General features: G+C 49.1%; 1 protein-coding gene across 1 annotated transcript in view; it reads right to left on the reverse strand.

Annotated features, from left to right (window-relative positions):
* The window catches only part of MYH9 (myosin heavy chain 9), a 72622-nt gene extending 70578 nt beyond the window's left edge, over nt 1-2044 (reverse strand). The window contains exon 1 of the mRNA XM_054196044.1: nt 1886-2044. The gene's annotated coding sequence lies outside the window, so the exon portion shown is untranslated. The remainder of the gene's footprint in view (nt 1-1885) is intronic.
* Nucleotides 2045-19056: the final 17012 nt, after the last annotated feature.

Here is a 19056-nt window from a genome sequence, read left to right on the forward strand (position 1 = left end):
AAGTTTTGCCTGTCCACCTCCAGAAAGCCATTGCACACCATATGAATAGTTGCAACAAATAAAGCTACCAAGAAGGAGAACGAGTCAATTTGAACAGTTCCACCTGACATGGAGCTTCACAGAACTGTTGCATGATTTCACTCTAGTTATTTTCACAAGGTCAGATTAGCAGCACAATCTTGTGTTTATACAGTTTTGACAATTGTGATTAACAACTTCAAAACTCTTTTGTGCTAAAGGCAGTTCCACTTACATTTATCAATTGCTTCTCCCTCATTACAACTTTCTAGTTAACAAAAATATTTGCTTATCTCATTTAAACTTTGGGAGAGAGCGCTACAGTTGCAGACAGTGAATCTCTGAGTCAATACATATCTGCACCCTGATTTGCCATTTTTACTGGAATGCCACGGATAAGTGAACTTCGTCACATTGTTACCTAGTGACTAATTTCAAAAGCATCTTTACACAAGCAGTAACTGATTAGAACGCTGTTACTTTGGAGTTAAAACTTCACTGTATCTAGGCGTGAGGACAGCAGATGTATATGTTAAGGACATGTAATTTAGTCTTTCAAGCCATGGTTCAACAGCCTCCATGCAAATTAACTTATATTTCTTTATAGCATAGGGCAGAGGCGCAGAAATCACAGTCTGCAGGACAAAGTCCATCTACTACAATATCTCGTCAAGTTTGAAGCACAAATTTCTTACGCAGTACTCGAGAGATTACCCTGCTTAGGACAGACTTCCTCACTTAAAAAAACACTTAGGTTCTTAGTCCACTCTGATGGAGTGCAGCTCAGGACATCATGACATAGGATACAGAAGAAAAACCTACGGAAGAAGAAAGATGAAGAGCACAAACTGTGTTTCAAGAGAAAAAAAAAAAAAAAGAAGAAACCACAAGGAGGAAAAAAAAAAAAAAGGGAATTTAACAGCCACTACATGAAGAGCTTCCCAACCAATGCAGTTTACTACTGAAAAAAATCCACTTTACTACCAGAAGCATGCTATTGCTTTAAAACTCATTTCACCCTGTGTTTAGGCAAATTAGGAGCAATCCTTATTAAACCCACTGGGTACACACCACCCTCGGGGGCTACGAAACTTGCTACTTTCCACACCTACTGGAGCCAGGCTGGTAACGATATCACTAAAAGCCAGAGAACTTTTCTTACTCGCTTGGAGGTGATGCCTGAAAGCATGAGCTATCTGCAAGAGTTTTTTTCCCTGCAAGCTTCATCTTGCCCTGTCACTCCCTCCTCCCTCTCTCCTGGCTTCACTGCACAAACCAAACTCGAACGAGGAAGTCGAGATCTGAGGGCGGAAGCCAAGCCCAGCGCAATGTCTGCAAGGAGGATTGTCAGCCCGTGACTCAGGCTACAGCCCTGACAGCTGCCGAACGGTCCCATTCTCCCCTGCCCGTTACTTCCAAAGGCCGGACACTCGAAGGCGAGGGAGGGGAGCGGGGGGAAAGAGGGGAGACGCACCGGAGGAAGCGGGGAGAGAGGACGGTCGGGTGAAAAAGAGCGCGAATATCGCCACCCCACCTCCGGGAAGGCCAGTTAGCAGGGCGTGGAGGGAGGAGAGAGGCAACTCCCTGGGTATAATGCAACCCTACGGCGCGGCGGCACACACACGCCCCCGGAGGAGAGCGGGATGGTGGTGCTGGGGAGATGGTGAGCACCCCGGGCACAGCAGGTCGGCGTCCAAGCCGGGCTGCCTCACGGGGCAAGGCGGAGAAGAGCAGCGGGAGAGCGACACTCTCCCGCCCGGCCGGACAAAGAGGCGCGAAATCCGCCGAGGGGTACAAGCGCCGGAGACAGGGGAGGGGAGGGGGGGACACAAACCGGGACCACCCGCGCCCACCCGACCGGCTTCACCTGAGCCCGGCTACGGCGGAGGGAGGGAAACGCCGCGGCGGCTGCGCTCCTCGGGGCGAGAGAGTGGCGTCCTCAAGCTGCCGGCTCCTCCCGCAGGCACCGCGACCGCCTCTCGCTCACCGGCACTGCCAGGCGCCCGGCCGGGAGGAGCCTCCGCGGCCCAGCAACGCCGCCGAGCCCGCCCCCTCCCCCCCTCGCGGGCACAGCCAGCTAATGGCGGGCGCCGGATGGGGAGAACTGACGGCCGCCGCCGCCAATGAGGAGCCGGCGGCAGGGCGGAGGCTGAGCCGTTGAGGAAGCGGAGAGCCGTTAGCAACGCCTGGGCGCGCGCGGAGCCCAGCCCCATCGGCAGGGCGGCCCGGCCCCGCGGCCGCTCGGGCGGGGCGCAGGGCAGGACGGCGGCGGCAGTGGCCGCCGAAGGGCTCGAGAGGGGCGGGCGGTGTGTCCCATCCCGGCCTCCCCGCGTTGGCCGTGGGGCCGGGCCGAACTCCCCCCGCTTCCTTCATACCCCCCGGTCGGAGCCGTGCCAAAGCCGCTCCCACAACCCCCCGCGCCAGGCCGTGCCAGGCCAGCCCCGCCCCACAATGCCCCGCGCCGGGCGGGCAGCGGCGGCCTGGATGGCACCTGGCAGGGCCTGGGGTTTGGCGGCCTCAGACACCGGCCATAGCGTGCCAGCGCCGGGCTGGGAGGAGGGAGCTCAGGGACATCCTCCGGGAGCAGGGCGATGGGCTTGCGGCCCCGTCCCCCCGGAGGGGAAGTCCTCGGAAATGGGGGGGGATCCCCACCCAATCGAGAAGTCTCCACCCGACCCCCTTGTCTTATAGTGCGGAAGATGCAAGGCAGAATTTTGTTTCATCTGATAAAGGGACAGAACTGAGGCAGGCGGATGCATGAGCGTAAGCCACCCCTGGTGCTGCTGAGGTGTTTGAGTAGCCAGTCCATATGCTAAAAAAGGCACAAAATGGATTAAAATAGGCATGCCAAAACAGTAGAGGTGTGAAAAGATAGAGATGATGTAATTCTGCCTCTTTGCATTTACTACAGCATTCTTCAAGGCTGAGCTTCAGGATGAGTAAAAGGAGGAGGCAGCAGCCAAGATGCAAGACAAAAGTTCTGAAAAGAGTACAGCATGTATAAGGCCATATGTCAGATCCAGCTATGCAGATGCGGTTTATTGCACATTTTACAAGCATGCAGAAATACAAGGCTCCCTCCCTTCGGGGCTTCCTACTTTCTCCAAGGAAGGCAGATTTGCAGATGTAAGTGCCAGTGATGGGAAATGCAAGGTGAAGTTTACTGATGACAATCTCAAAGTTACAAGTGGAAGAGGCAAATTAAGTGAAAGATGCTTGAATAAGGAGAGAAGTTACTGAAGAAGTGTCTCAAGTAAGCATCTCTTGTCCAAGCGTAACACTTTAGGCTTAGAAAGATTCACTGCATCAGTCTGGAAACAATGCTAGACCTTTGTATCTCAAGACACAAAAGGCAGTAGGAGAAATTACCAAAAGGTTTGTACATCTGAGTATCAGGGATACAGAGGTGTCATTGTTAAAGGCAGAGGTGAGAAATGTAAATGCAGGTACAAAATAGAAATGAGACTTTAATTTGGCAGTGAGAAGGTAGGAAAATAGAGGTCAGGTCTTCGCTAGTACACCGAGGCAGAAGATGAAAGGAAGCTGGAATTGTGACAACCGAAGGTACCTGCATAACCAGATATCTTGGATGGTGAAACGATCTGCTGTATCCAGTGCTTCATTTTGATCCATGAAAAAATGTGACCAACATATGGAAAGGATATGTACTTGTTAAACAACAGGGTTTTAAGTTCTCCCACAAAAATGAAGCAGAATGAAAGTAGTTGAGGTAACTACATATATCAAAAGCTTTTTAAGAGTAGGAGAGGCTGCCTCCTCAGCCAAGCGGCTGAGAAAGGAAAGGAAAGTGAGGGAAAGCAGTTGGTATCAGGTCTAAATAAATCTTTTAAAGGAGAAAAATAACAGATCTTAGCTGGGAAAGCAAATACAAAAGGCAGAACGAACTGACAGCAGTAGTAATGTGGGAAATAAAAGATACTGACTACAAGCATGAGATGCAGACATAAAAAGGGTGCCACAAAGTTGATTTTGAAGACCATATGATACTGGGCATTTTACATTTTTTATTCTTTTCTGACTCTCATACTTTCATATTTACACTGCTCTTGCTGATGCTAAGTTTTAAGTCTAAGGTCAGGCTGGACTGTCTTCTTAAGGTTTAGGGTTTTTTTTCTTTTTAATTTGAGAACTTGGCCCCGCTCCTGTTTAATCAATATCAAAACTTTCTTGACAACTTCAGCAGTAAAGCATCAAAACTGAGTTCAGAACAAGATTGCTGTAGGTTTACACCATTCTTTCCCTTAACAAAAAGTGTATCCCACCTCTTTTGAAAACTCTGTGTATTTCCCTCATGGTCACATTTGTAGATGTGTGGTAGTTGAGGCAAGTCAGATTTGAAATGTCTGTTTTCCGTAGCTTGATTATTTTGAAAATAAGTGAAACAGGTTTTTGTGCTGATCTGGTGGCAGGAAGTTACCCAGGAAAGGGGACACACCTCAGAGAGAAACAAGTATGACTAAAAAAGCTATCATATTAATTTTATACATCTGTTACTTTCTACAAATTTACAGGATGTTTATTTGGATCCTTCTGATCAACTTCACTCACATTTTCCATCAACGTTTGCAAGCCAGCATCCTTTGGAAGAACAAACCTGTAATGGTCATTGAATTCTGAAAAACAACTTCTCAGCAGCAGACAGATTTACGAGTTTGGTGGGAGTAAATTAATGGTACTGTACTGTTTCTAGAGGGAAAAAAATATACTAAGCAGAGAGCATCCAGAGATGCCTCTTCAATTTGCCAGCCTTAACTGCAGACCGAACAAATGCCCACTTTGCTGAACTACCGTGTTTTTCCCCTACACTGGTCTAATCCAAGACAATTGGGCTTAAGTTTGTTGGCAAACAGCAATCCCTGGGAGAAGCCTGCACTTCTGTGATCAAACAATAAATGGAGGCACATTTGATTTCTATATCTGACAAACAGGTACAGCATCTAAATTCATTTTGGTGAGTTAACTTCCAATGCATTGTGAAGCAGAAGAAAGCTCTTCCAAAACTAGTTTCTTACTGACAAGCTTGAGAGAGTGAAACAAGAAGAGTGACAGAAACAAAAGGTGTTTACTTCATCGGAGAAGTCACATTGCTAAATGCTAACCGCAGTGGCTTTAGGCAGGAACCGCACATGTACAGATCTGGAGAATGTCACAATCTGGTATTGCTAAGAAGCCTGAGCTCTGCTTTTGCAAAAGCCTGAAACATCAGTAGTTTCAGAGCAGATTCATAATTAGAATTTCTCAAAAAAAGCTGCTCTGCAGCAGCTTTAATACATACACCCATACGAAGCAGCAGCTATAAATGCAGATGAGAACTTGATGGGTTTTCATGTACTGTAACAGAAGGAAATGGCTCTTTGGAGGTGGGTCTGTAGAAGAAAGCCACACATGTCTGTGGACTTCACGCCTATGTCCTCTGAACAACCTGAAATTTGTCTGCAATTTAGGCACCAACTGTTAGCACATAACTTCCTTTTCCCCTTGTATCAATTCTTTATCATTCTGCTCCCATAACAAATGCCAAATCCAAACTATGAGAGTGCAGGAGGTGGGAAACCATGAACTTAAGATGTGGAAGAAGTGAAAGCAACTGATGTTTCCACTGGGGGGTCAGAACTTACAAATTCAGTGACTAACCTTTTAAGCCCAAGTTCTAGCTCTGTTCATCCAAATTCTACCAGGAGCAGCTGACGTAAAAGAGCTGCGCTGGACCACAGTAAGGGAAACGTGACTTGGTAACCTGTCTCAGAAGCAGCCAGTAGCAGATGTGAGGAGGAGAGTAGCCCTTTTCTAACAGAATGATATTACCCTTAGTGTGACAGCCCAACTTCTGGCATGGCTGTGGAAAAGGTACAGCTTAATTGGTTCATTTTCATATGTCTGGGTGTGATGCCCTCTTCATCAGCGAAGCTGGTTTGAGATGTCTCTTCTCCCACTAGCCATTCATTCCTAGTGCTGTGTCATAGCTTACCACTGCTCCGGTGGTGCTGATGCAGGTGTTTCAAAAGCCATATGGTAAACTGGATCACTGAAGCAGAGTTAAAAAAGAAGGTTAAGAAAAAAGATCATTTCACTGATCTAGTTTATAGGCCCACAGAGAGATGCATGAGCACAACTGAAGGGAATAAACTGAGGCACTGTGACAGGTGTCTTTCAAATTGTCTTTGCTGATGGAGAAAATTTAAGAGGGAACTCTACCTGCACCCCAGGACTGTGAAGGAGCATACTCTAGCATTTAAAACGGTTATTCCACTTTTCACCTCTCCCCAACCCTCCACCCACGCAGTCCCACGTGAACAACCTGCTGAACTCCTGCTCCCTCATTGTGGTTCTTGCTTTAGCTTTAGTAAAAGAGGAGCATGTTTTTACTTTCTTAACACATCAGTGACAAGATCTGCAGCTGGAAAACCAAGCATTTACAACATCTTTGCTCGGCTGGGATAGCATTCAGAGGCATAAATCTCCACCCATTGGTTATGTAGTGCAGTAAGTATATTTATCTTGTGCCAGAGTCCCTCCTTTCAATAAAAGGGGAGTGACACCATCTGTAGAAGGGACCTTTATTGGGGAAGCAGGTTATCAAACAGCTGTGCTTTTACTGAAGTCATAGAAGTATCCTCAGAAACATACCTAAATGAAAACTTCTGTCTTAGGCAGAGGAAAACTCTTCTTGGAGCTTGTGAGTTCCTTCAAACCCTGTGATGGGATTGCAACTCTATTGTGCATGGTTAGAGACACCACATTCCTGGTCTGACATACTCAGAATGATGGCCCACAGCTCTTTACCTCTAAAGAATTCTAATATAATCATCTCTACCATCTAAAAGCAAGAACAATGCTAAGCAACAGGCATTTTTTAGTTCAGTATATCCCCTTCCTAACCTTGTTTTCTCTAGCCCTGTTCTCTTGCTGCTTAGTATCTTCTATTCAGTTTTAAATTTGGAGAAAGCTGGCATCCAACACCATTAGACAAAAGGGCCATCAGGAATACAAGCCATCCAGCAAAGGTATCTTTGCCCAAAACTCAAGATTTGGAGTCCAGGTTTTCTGCCTTGGGCCTACACAGGCTTGTCCAAAATGCCAGCAAAACGCATCCTGTTACCTGCCTTAAATAAGCACAGCAACTCTTTGATGCAGAAAACAAACGTTTTCACACAATCTTTTACATCTTAGCTCCTTCAGTGATAATTCAGCCAGTATGATGCATGTAATCTTAGGCTTGTCTGCCCTGGCCTCACAGCTCCCTGGTTCAACAATTGCTAAGGGTCCTTTATTAACATCTCAAATACCTCCTTTTCCTTCTCCCTTTCTCAGAGGGGGTAAGAAATTCTTCAAATTCCTTAGTTTAGAAGGGCTTGGGGGCATTCTTCTTACTCAGCAGAGGACAAGCTGAAAGGAGAATAACATCCCTCCCCAGCCTCTCTGTCACCCTGCAGCTGTACCTTGTGATGCTCGGGTAGCAAACATACTTGCCAGGCTCAGGTCAGATGTTGATAAAGTAAAAATAATTTAAAGAGATTGAGAAATCCATCTAAACTCTGTTTAATTCATCCTGATAAGGTAGGGCTGCGGAGAGCTTTACGCCACCTTCGCATCTCTTTTCTTTCCCTTGGTCTCAGCTGGGCCATGTTTTCACAGGACCAAGAATTCAGTAGCAGGGTGACTACAGTATTTGAAAAACAGGACTAAGATCAGAGGATACATAAAGGTGATAGTGTTTAGTTCATTCACTTTTTTTTTATCATTATTTTAATCAGTCACCCATCAGTCACCTTTAATGGGTCTCTAAACAAAAGGCATCTAACTGGGTGTTCGCTTCCCTCCTCTTCTCCCCAGGCGTCTTCCTATAGCAGGAATTTAGGCTCCCTTTATTTTTTTCCTCCCTACAAAAACATGAGAGCCCTCCTACTTTCAGCTTGCTGCTTTTCCAGGGGTTACTGTGTGAGCTTTTGCCCCACTAATGGTGCCTCTCAGCTTACCTCATGTTTGCTGTTTGTTTTTGGGCTCAGCCTGCCATAGTAATCAAGGCCAAATATTTGCTCAAATGAAGTGGCTCTGTGGTTCTCATTCCAGGGTGCTGGCTGAGGACAAAATGAAACTAGCTTGAAATATTCTAGTATGCCCAAGAGATGCTAGGAACAAGGGATTTTTCCAGTGCTGTAGAAAGTCATCCAGATTCTCATTGTAGCTTTGTTGTGGGAACTGCAGGGGAACTAACTCGTTTATAGCCTGCCACAATTAAAGACACCACTTTTGTCTGCCAGAAACCAAAGCCAGTCCAGTCAAAGCCAAACTTTGGGACCATTTTTTTGGGCTACAACCAGAAAGAAGACTCAATGTGAAATTACGCAAGCATTCGTTCTCCCTTTTCTGTAAGACCGAAGCCCACATTTTTCTGATAAGAGGAGGCTACATCCTTTGTGCATGCAAGTCAGCGGCGGGTCTTATAAACACACCCACAGATTCTCAGCGTAACATATTGCAAGCTCTGTGCGTCTGGAGCCACTGCATGCTTTGCTCAACAACCCCCCTTTCATTTCTGCCAAGATTCCCTCCCACATTTGGGACTTTTTTCCTGCTCCCTTGAGAGCCTTCTCAATTCTCCCAGCTCCTCCGGCTTCCCACTGTCAGCATGGACTGTTCTGTACTGCTTTGCCAATCTGCTCTGCCTTCAGAAACATGGGCCAGTGCAGGAAGCTGAGCCCAAAGAAGATCTGTGTGTTGCCCTTATTCTCATTCCCCTGTTTGGGACAGGTGGATGGACCAGAAGACTGAAATGACAGCGCTGGCACAGAAGGCAGAAAATTATCCGAGACATACTGAGGCTTTGTAGGATGTAAGAAAATACCAACAGATACACATGAGGTGCCATCACTGTGGGAAACCACCTTTTAGCTGAGGTGCAGACGAGCTCCATTTAACACAATCACCTTCTTTATGATTTATCAGAGCATCGTTTCCTGGGATTATTCTGGAACAAAGAAAGCAACTCACTGGGCATCCTGCATGTTTGCATAATGCGAAATTCCTGTCAAAAATCAATACCTTACTGAGGCTTTGCAGGCTACTAAGCTGCCCAGCTTCAGGCTAGCACCTGCTCTGCCGTATTTCTCAGCTGCCAAGAGACGGGAAAGTGTTACAGGAATCAAACCCACAGGACAGAGGTGCTCTGGGGCTTCTTGTGAAATTCATCTACATGAGGTGAGGTAGCAGCTTGTGTTAGGCTGGGATGTAAGGAGTCCTGCAAGCACTGCTGCCTTCTGCACTGTCTCAGGAAAAAAAAAAAAAAAAAAAAAAAAAAAAAGGTTAAAAGGTTTTATGTGGAAGAAAATATTTGGACTTTGAGTTACAGACCCAAGCGTGATACAGATGTAAAGCACAAACTAAGGTAGCTCTGCTCTCTTCTACCTAGTGGGTCAAGGCATTCAACCTGTGGTAAATCCTGTCCACTCCTTCCTTGTCTTGTCTGTTTACACGTGGAGTAACAGCATCCTTAAGCCTCTTGCTACTCTATCATTCTCCTGATTACAGCTGCATCTGACATTGAACTTGAAACACACACCTGTACAGAAGTTTGCGGCTAATTGCAAGACAGCACAGAGGCCTATAATTCTTTGACTCTTTATAGAGGAATGTACATGTATAAAAGCCTTTTGAATTTTCATTAGCCGCCCCTTAGATGTGGGATAGCAAAACACAAAAAGATGAAAACAAGATGCTCACCCGATGATTCAGCTTTCCTGCAAAGTTTCTTCTAGCAGCCATCATAACCCTGAAAATAATCATCCCAACCCCTTTTTCCTGTGGGCTAATAACACATCAGCGACGAGGATCATAATTTAAGTTTTTTGTTCCCACTAGGAATCCATGAGAAAGAGCGTTGCATTACATGGAGAAAAAAGAATTATTTGCAGGAAAAGATGGTATGTGTATGTTGGTGGGGTTTGGGATTTTTAAATTTTTTTTTTATTTTTTTTTTATTTATTTAAGGAATGCTAAATCAGGTTTGGCTTTGCTAGGGGACATACCAGCTGTCTCCAAGCTCGTTTTATTATGATCTTTCTTGTACCTTAATTGAGAAAGCAGGGCGTGGAAGTTTCAACAAAGGCTCCCCTTTGTAGTGTGTTAATTAGGCACAGGAGGTAACAAAACCCCTCAGTTATAAACAATTACCTTTCCCCAGGCTTACTTTCATTTTCATGCTACCACTTTTTTACTAATTTTCTATTAGTTTTTCAGAGTGGACAAGACTAATTTCTAAAATTAGTTGTCTAATTAGCAAAGAAAAGAAAAAAAAAAAACCCAAGCAGGAAAATATGTAAAGCAGGAGGAAAAAGAAAAGGTATAATTAGAAGCACTTAAAGATGCCTTTTTTTGTACTTATTCGGGATACGGGAGCCCAAGGTCTTTTCAGATCACCATAAAGTAACTGAAAATCTAGATTATGACCTCCTGGAAGTGACTCTGGCTGTAAATGCCTGGGGATGGGAAAGAATCTGAGCTGGGTTTATGTGCCCTGAAATGAGTGTTACCCTCACCCACACAGGAGGAAATGGAAGAAAGTGAGGGGCTGCGAGCTGTAATTCCTCCAGACCCTCTCCATTCATTCTGTTTGGAAAGCAAAGTTTGCTTTAAAAAAAGAGGGCGCTGCTTGGCCCGCAGGACATCTTTTTGCCTGCCGGAGTCCTGGCTGGCCGCGCAGCATGCACTCAGGCCCAGAGACACACAACAGCTGGGAAGGGAGAGGCCTCTGCCCTCCTCCCTGCCAACGCTACGCTTCGTCCCGATGGCAGTGACCTCACCTCTTGGCACCGAGCTGTCCCGCGGGGGAGCGCCAGCCACTCTGGCGCTGGTACCCCTTTTCTTCCCTCCGCCTCCCGGCAAGGGAAGGAAGAAACCCAGGGGCTTGGGGCAGTCCTTCTGCCTCTAAAAGAGGCAATCCCAAGGATAGAAAACTGTACTATGAGGACAACTGCCGTCATATTGATAAAGGTTTTACACCCTGCATTGGCATGAAACCTTTCACACTGCTGCTCTCTAATCTTGTTCTCTGTTGAATTTCTGGAGAAAGGTGGAGCGAGGCACTTTAACCCGCAGTACTGGGAGACGCACATTATGATTCAGTCTCCAGTCAGTGTCACACTTCTGTTGTCGCCTGTGATAGTGATGTTTGCCTAAGACCTTCACAGTGTAAATGGCACCCAGATATTAAAGCATAGATGAGGGGCTACATCTGTGTTCCCTGAAGGTTGCCTTTGCATCCGAGAAGTTGCCCAGAAAGCAGGAGCTATGTGTGAGTGGGGAAAGAGTAGCTCAAGTACAGTCCCAACAGGGTCTGTGTCTCCTGATCTGCCAGCAGACCTGGAAAAGACTGTCTAGGGGAAAACTCATAATCCTCAGTGGCAGCTTCCCAAGCATAGCAGTTCTCATTGGGAACAACTTTGCCTCTCCTCTCTGAAAGTGAAGATAGTCTAGTGAAGGTACCTTGTGAAGACAGGCATTGCCCCCTTTATTGCTGCACATCAAACCACAGTCCTCCTTTCTCACTGCATTGCAGTAGCACAGACTGATTCTCAAGCCAAGAGCAGCTCCTGTTGCTTTCCCCGAAGAGCTTTCAAGCTCAAACAGAGCAGACAAACTCCATGTGAGAGAGCAATCACAAGTGAAGAAAGGCTGAGACTGGCCCCAATGTCTGCAGCAGGTCCCAGGCAGGAGCTGGGTACAGGATACTGCCCCGACTGACCAGGCAAGTCAGGGAACCAAGGACCCCATGGCAGCACAGACCTGCTTCACGTACGATGGAAAATGTTTAAATTGCTGTAGTTGGGGCCCACAGGAAACTTTTGGGAAGTGTGTGCTGGGTCTAAGACAGGAACCAAGAGAGTCAGTGTTTAAAATATGCACTGACAATGAATTGCTTCATTACTTAGAGAAAAATTGAGGGGGGGAAGGAGTAAAACTCAGCCACATCAGGAAACAGGCAAATAATTGTCTGACGGATACACCAGGTCTCCTGACTGCTGGTCTAGGACTTTGCTGCTGCTCAGCCCACATCACGGGCTTCCTCATCATGGTAAGCTTCTCCTCCAGGAGACAGCAAGGTCTCCTCTGCATTTAGTCGTTCCTCAGGGGAACGCATTGCATCTCAGAAAGGACAATATGCCCTCAGAAGATCATTTTCCTAGAGAGAAAAGATGGGGGAATGTGGCCATTTGAAGGCTCACATGCTAAGCATAAGACCCTGAGGACAGCCTCCTCCCTCGACACCAACAGCAGGTACTGTGCGTCACAACCGCATCTCCCCCGCTGTGTGCCCCAAGTCCCCAGGGGCTGTGTAGAATGCAGGGACCCTGCAAGAGAAGTGGGATGCTATGGGATTAAGACCAAGCTCAGGAAGGTGGTGCAGTCCTTGCCTACTTGCTGGTCAGCACAGCTCCTTCCCTGTCATGCAGTCCCCTGCCTTGGTGCATCCTCTCCTGTGGGATATCACACCCCGGAAAAGCAGCAAGCAGAAGCGTCTTGCATAGGGCTGCTCACCATGTCTACTAGTGTCTTGTTTTGCCCTTCTGTACTGTTTTTCTGTCTCCTCCTACACCTTCCCCTGTACATACACTCTCAGTTGAAGAACAAAAGTGTTACCCTTCAGGCTAAGGAAACTTTTGTCCCATGAGCTGCTGAAAAAAGGTACACGGACATGTAAGCCGCAGACCCCCTTCCCACAGCACTTTATACAGCAAGTGGATAGTCTCAGGCAGGAGGCTTTCTGCACTTTGAACAGTCCAAGGCAAGGAGTCGTGCAGGGCAGAGCACCTGGAGAAATCGGACCTTGTGGCCTGGACTTGCACATCCGTGAGCAGAGACATGGGAAATGTTGCCTTCCTGGAGCTGGAGTGGGGAGGGGAGCTCTGGAAGCTGCAGGCAGGAAGAAGTCTGACTTGGGAAGGCGGCCAATCTTGCATAGAGCGAGGCAGGTAACGATCATACAACTATTTATGGCTCTTTTTCGTTGCGACAACCACAGCCTTATATGGGCAAGAGCGCTCCAATTGACAGAGAGCTGCGGAGGTGGAGCCTCAAGGGGCACTCCTGATGCTTGCTCCCAGGCTATCTGCCTGTACAAGCCGCTGACCTCCTTCCTGGGAAAAACCCTGGGAACCCTCGCTGAATCCAGCTGTTTAAATTTCAAACTAGAAAATGACCCGGCACCCCTCCCCTTCTCTCCCATACCTCCTACTAGCTGGAGCTGTGGTGAAGCAGAAACGTCTGCATTTGTAATGCTGTGGGTATCTGGGAGCAGTGGGTTGGAGGGTCCCCCCGCATCCAACGTGGGAAACCTATTCCCATCTGGTTGTGATAGTACTGAGAACCAGAAGAAAAAAAAAGAAAGGAAAAATAAACAACACCCCCCCCTTCCCTGCTCCCCTCAGTGTTGCTTGTTGGACACTAGTGAGTGTGTGAAAGGCTGCAGCTGGCAAATCTGGTGCACAAACTCCATTGCGGATCCTTTTGCCGCTGGATGTGTTTCAGAGCCCTCCCCAGTATCTCTGGCTCAGCTGCCAGTGTGCACATTGGGTTCTTACACATTTCAACCCCATCTGATCCACCCAGCTGAACTACGCTGGAAACTGCTTACAAATAAAACCGAACATAAACATGCTGAAAATGTCACTGTCATCAGATAAGGTTGCTATGCACACAAAATTCCTGACACGAGTTCATTAAACCAAGGACATGGAAAGTTAAGCCACATGCATACGGTGGCCGGGATGGGGAGGGGGGTACAGCTAGCGGGGATTCAGGCTGAAACTCCATTTTCGGGCCTGCTGCCAGCCCATAGGACATCACCCAGTGTGACTCAGTTTCTACCAATGGGGGGGTGGGGGGGGAAGATGTCACAGCACCCACCTCCTTCTGCGAACACTGGTGTGTTTCAGGAAGGAGCAGCAGGCAGGGATATTAGCCATACCGCTTGCAAGCTGCAGAAGTCTGGCCTTCCAGAGGACAAAGCACACGCTGACCACCAGCCCTCAGCAGTCTTTACCAAAAACAGTCATATTTAGCACTCCAGGAGGCAGTTATCTCTGTTTTATAAGAGAGGAAACAGGCGCCAAGAGCTTCCTCTATAGTACACTTCTTGTAGTCATGGCTATGTTCAAGTCGCAGAAATGCAGGGCTGCGTGGGCTAGATGCTGCCACATAGGCTTACCAGTTCTCAGACACCCAGGTTTGCACAGAGCATCCAGATGTAATGGCCTTCCCTTTCGTGTAATGAGTTTTTGTAGTTCTCAAGCGACATATTTTAAGAGCCAAGGAGGGTGTGGGAGTGGTTCACAGGTGGGAGTGATATCAGGTGATCCCCCCTTTCTCCTGAGCCTACCACAACAGCCACCCCTTCACCTGCTTGCAGGCTGGCTGTGGCTCGAGAAAGAGAAGCTGTGCGCCCTTTCCCCTGGGATGGGTGACGTGGGTTAGGTTAACCTACAAGGGTGGAACATCATGTTCCCCCTCAGCCTCACAAGGGTCAGGGTTGGGGCTTGATGATTGTGTGAAGCCAACCCAGGTCTGAGCAGCCCCAAAGGAAGTCCTGTTCCCCTCCCTCCTCTGATCTTCACGCTCCCAGATGACACAGCCAGCTGATCCATCTGGAAACAAACTTGAACGAAAAGAAAGTGAAATGTTTCCAACTTGACCATTGAACTACCTGGGTCCTCAAGAGGTGCTGGAAATGCATGGTCATGGGCAGCCAAACATAAGCTGGTCAGAAGCTATGAGGGAATTGCAAGCCAGGAGAGGCCAGAAAGCCTCCTTGCCAGTGATACGATGAGTTAATTTACTCCAGTTGCGTGGCTGGTCACAGGGGGTCGTTATAGCATCCCATGTGCAAGTGGTTGCAATCAGTATCTGAATTAAGGAACATATATCGCCAAACATGTAGGATTACCAAAATCACAGTATCATGTAGTGTAGGAGGTAACTTTGGAGGTCTCCAGTCCAACCACCTGCTCGTAGCAGGACCAGCCTTAAGGTTAGATCAGGGTGATGAGGGTCATATCCTGCTGGGTTTGGAAAACCTCTGAGGATGGCAAATCCACAGTCTCTGGTCTTGCCTCTTGTCTTTTCACTGAGCACCTCTGACAACCTGACTCTACCTTCTGCATAACCTCCATTTGGGTAGTAGAAGACAGCAGTTAGATAACCTTCCTCACAAGCCATCTCCTCTCTTTGCAAACCAACACAACCACCTCAGCCCCTTCCTCATGTGTCAGGTGCTCCAGCCCCCTGGCCAGCTTCCTGCTCCTCCGCTGGAGTTGATCCAGTTTGTTAATGTCCCTCTTGCAAAGGCAAAGGACCGTCATGAAGCAGCATGAGGAATTGTCCGTTTCACCTCCTGGAGGAGAGCAAGCGTCTCTGCCTACTTGTAAGAGGATGAGTCTTTGCGAGTGCATCTGTCAGGGTGGGCATGCACAGTGCCAGCCTGTGTTAGTGCATGTACACGGTGTCAGACACGGAGCCAGCGCATCCGCCTATTGTGTAAATATTGGCTCAGAAGTTTAGGTCATAAAAATGGGTGCAAATTCACTCAAGTCTGGGGAGCTGTGCTGGTTTTTGTGAGCAGAGTGATACTGCAGGACCGCCGTGTGAATGCCATCTGCATGTGTACTCAGGGACGTTTGTGCACTGTCCTTCTCCTTCAGTGGCTCCTCACCTTAGCAGGCACAGATCCTCCTTCCTGCTGTTATCAGAGAAGATGTTGACAGTCAGGTCTAAATCTGGTCAGGTAGCTTCTCAGTTACTCACCTCTCAGTTATTACTCTGCTTCAGTAACCCTGAAGCTTGAGGAGACAGGGTGTACCAGGAGACAGTAGCTAGGACTGGAAGACAACAGAAAGCATGTTCTGCTCTGGTGATGTTGCCCAAGGGCAGTGCATCACTGCCATGATGTCATAACTGTGAGGCACAACCTTCAGAGTGTAAAAGAGAACACCCATTACTCAGTGGGCCGGCAGGTGATATGAAAGGAGGCAAGCGGGAAGGAAGACCTCAAAACTTTTCCCTGCTTGCTGTCTTGGGGATAATGGTAAGCAAAATGACATGTAACTGCAACTCAGCAGTGCCTTTTGCAATACCAGGATTGCAGCATGATGAGCGATCCCTCTGAAGTCTTCATAAAAGATGAGAAATGGGAAAGGCTAAGGTGAGCTCCAGGCTGTGGGTGGGAGAAATGCACCACCAGGATATGAGATGTCAGGTATGAGGCTGACAAATAGGTCATGGACATGATCTCTAGGCAGGCAGGGAATGAAGTGAAAGGCAGCCCAGGGTGCCTGGATGTCTGACACAGGACGAGGGGTGCCGGGTAAAGACATCCTCGGTGTTCAGTTCCCAGCCGGAGCTGTGGGCTTACAAAGAAGAGGAAGCGAAGCAATGCAGTCTGCTGTGGGGAGCCGAGATGTCAACCTGGGTTACCGTAGGGTGAGGCGCTCAAAGGCCTGGCCTGGTTCAGAGCTGGGCAAAGCTTGTTCCCCAGCTATAGGTTATTACAGAAATGCAATAAAACAAGTTTTTACTACAAACTAAGGACAGGAATTGCCATCTGTTCACGTCACACAGCTCCCTTTAGTCTGAAACAATTTGGGGACTGCCTTAGGTGGCATGAGCAAAAGCCAGTCAGGTCAAGTCTGAAACACAGAGCTTGTTCCAGGGATCAGCATCTCCTTTGGAGACCCTTTGGTCAATCCCAAAGCAAAGCAGGGAGGTAAAATACAAACTCAGCTCACCTTCCCCATCAGTTCCACCTCTGGACCATTGGGGCCCAGCTGGGATGTGATGGGAAGCCATGTCTGTGCCACCACCGCTGCTGGATATAGGTTAGAGGGCCCAAAATACCTGCACAGCCACCATAAGCCATGGGGACTTTGTTCTCTGCCCAGGGTGGCCCATCCCACCCAGCTCTACAGCTTGGTGTATCTCACCAAGCTTATCTGGTCGCGTGCCCTCCTCCCTCCCCAGCCGTACCGCCAGGGCCAGGTTTTCCTGCTTCACCCCAAATGCTTATTTTTATTATTTTAAAACAAACAGAGCTGCGTCTGTTTTGATTTCCAAAAGAAGGTTAGAGGGAGGTCAGAGCTGACATCTGGGCTGGAGATAACATTCCCGTCTAATTAGCAAGCCCTGAATAACGAGGGCCTTCCTGTCCCATCCCCCTGTCCTGGCGCGGGAGAGGGCAGAGCCAGCAGCAGCTGGGGCAGAAATGGGGCAGGAGAGTGGCCCCATTAGGTGGCATTTTGTTTCCCAGAGCCCTCAGACCGAGCTTGACGGGCTGCTGAGAGGCGCCTGTGGGTGACAGCCGGAGACTGCCCGTCCTTCGTCTCCACGTGGGCACCATTTGCAGGTACCCAGCCTCCATGGCCCCTTTTTCCAAGCGTTCAGCGACGGTTTTCCAAAGTGCCAACAGTGCTGCCAGGCGCCCCCGCAGACTATTGACTGGGGACAACTCATTCACCCTTTCTGCAACACGGAGATTATGGATTTAAACACCCTGGGCGAGACCCATGCTGGTGTACGTGTGGCGAGAGAAGACGCCGGGAGACATGGTGTCGGTGGGAGACACGGTGTCGGTGGGAGACACGGCTGAGATGCGTGGTGGCGTCCCCCCCCGGCACGGCTGGGCCATCGGCTGCCCTCCCCTCCGTCTGGGGAGCCGTACATTGGCAGCTCCGTCCCCACTCTTGGAAATTGGGTCATTTTTCAGGGCGGCGCAGCCCGCTGGGCTGACATGATGCAGCTGTTTGTGCGCAGCAGCAGCAGCAGCGCAGAGAGGAAGCAGCAATGGCAGAAGCCGGCTTTGGCCGGGACGCTGGGCTGGGGGGGAGCAAAAGGGCTATCAGTGCTGGGGACACCCAGTTTGTGGGAACCCTGGCAATTTGTAGATACAATCACCCCCTGCAGCAGGGCACGGAGATGGTGGAATAAAGCCTGATTCAGCTGGGAGAGAGTCTCCCTGGCTGAATCACCCCGGGCTCTGCGCCTTCCCTGCAGCTCCCCCGCCATGGGCCGGCTGTGCCCGGCCAGCGCTTGCCAAACCCCATGAGATCACGGGCGCAGGCAAATGTGGCAGGGGCTGAACCGTGGCCAGGTGCTCTCCAGGTGAGATTACAACACCAGGCGCATCTGATCCATGCAAAACCCTGGCTGACACCCCTTAGCAGAGCCAGTGACACACCAACGTGCCGTCCCCGTCAGCCCCGTGGCCGGGGGGGGGGGGATTTGCTGCCGGCAGCCTCCGACGTGCAGCCGCCCTCGCCGGAAATGCCACAGCCCGTTCATTCCTCGGAGGGGACGTGACCTTCATTCCCGGCCTCGGTATAAAACCCCACGGAGAGAAGGAAAAGAAGGCAGGGGAACAAGGTTCGGGTTTTAACGCTGGCAGAGCCCAGCCGCCATGCCCCCGGCTGGAGGCTGAAGAGGACGAGGCTGGAAACCATGCCCTTGGCTCGGCCGTGTGCTGCTGGTTGCCAGGGGCTGGGCACAGTGTCACGGGGAGGCACGGCGTCGCAGGGAGCAGCAGAACAGGGAGATGACAGCAGCCTAAGGAGTTTGCTTGCAGACATGGCCACATGCTGCCGGTTTCCGTGCTGCAGGCTCCAATGAGACCAGCAGTGACGGGTCCCTCATGTTCCCGCATCCTTTCGTCTCAGGGGTGCTGCCCGCTTCTGCCTTCCTGTGTGCAATGCCAGACAGATTAAGAAAACCCCAAACATGCTTCCTCTGACTGTCACCAAGAAAACCCAAACTGAGAACAGAACTTGAGCCCAAGGCCAGGGAAAGGGGAACGGGAACTAAACAGGGCCCAGAGGGGTACAGGGTGTTGGTGTGCCGGGCAACCACATAGTTTAGCAGCAACCCTTAATATTGCCCAACTTCCATGCTCCTGCCAGGATCTTAGGGAAAAACCTGTGGGACACAGCCTGTCTGGGAAGGGGAAGCTGGACCTCCTCAGGTGGCAAGCTAAGCTGAAAG

This window comes from Rissa tridactyla, chromosome 1 (genome assembly GCF_028500815.1).
Source record: "Rissa tridactyla isolate bRisTri1 chromosome 1, bRisTri1.patW.cur.20221130, whole genome shotgun sequence".
Lineage (NCBI taxonomy): Eukaryota > Metazoa > Chordata > Aves > Charadriiformes > Laridae > Rissa > Rissa tridactyla.